Genomic DNA, 381 nt, shown 5'->3' with positions numbered 1-381 from the left:
ATTATAGCTTTACAAATATGCATATTTATTTATAGAGCATTTATATATATATATATATGTAATAAAATATCATGAATTTAATAATATTAGTCAAATATTTATGTTAATAATAGCAAATTTATATCAATTGTCGATAATGTCAGCGTTCTTCGATTACCTCCGTGCCCTTGGGGCCCTTTTTATACCGCCGAAAATTTGCTCAGGGTTGACGGTCTTTAATAGTATCTCGTCGGTGGTACAGTATTATGCACAGAGTAGAGGCCTAGATTTATCAGGCCGGTATTCATAGTCAGTTCTTATATTCAAGACCGTCTTAAGTACGATCTTAAGAAGTCACGAACCAATCAGAAAACCGCATTAGCGTCTTAAGACACTACTTAA

This window comes from Mycetomoellerius zeteki, unplaced genomic scaffold, assembly GCF_001594055.1.
Source record: "Mycetomoellerius zeteki isolate Tzet28-1 unplaced genomic scaffold, Tzet1.0 scaffold865, whole genome shotgun sequence".
NCBI lineage: Eukaryota > Metazoa > Arthropoda > Insecta > Hymenoptera > Formicidae > Mycetomoellerius > Mycetomoellerius zeteki.
The sequence above is the reverse complement of the archived record's forward strand: the minus strand, read 5'-3'. Positions refer to the sequence as shown.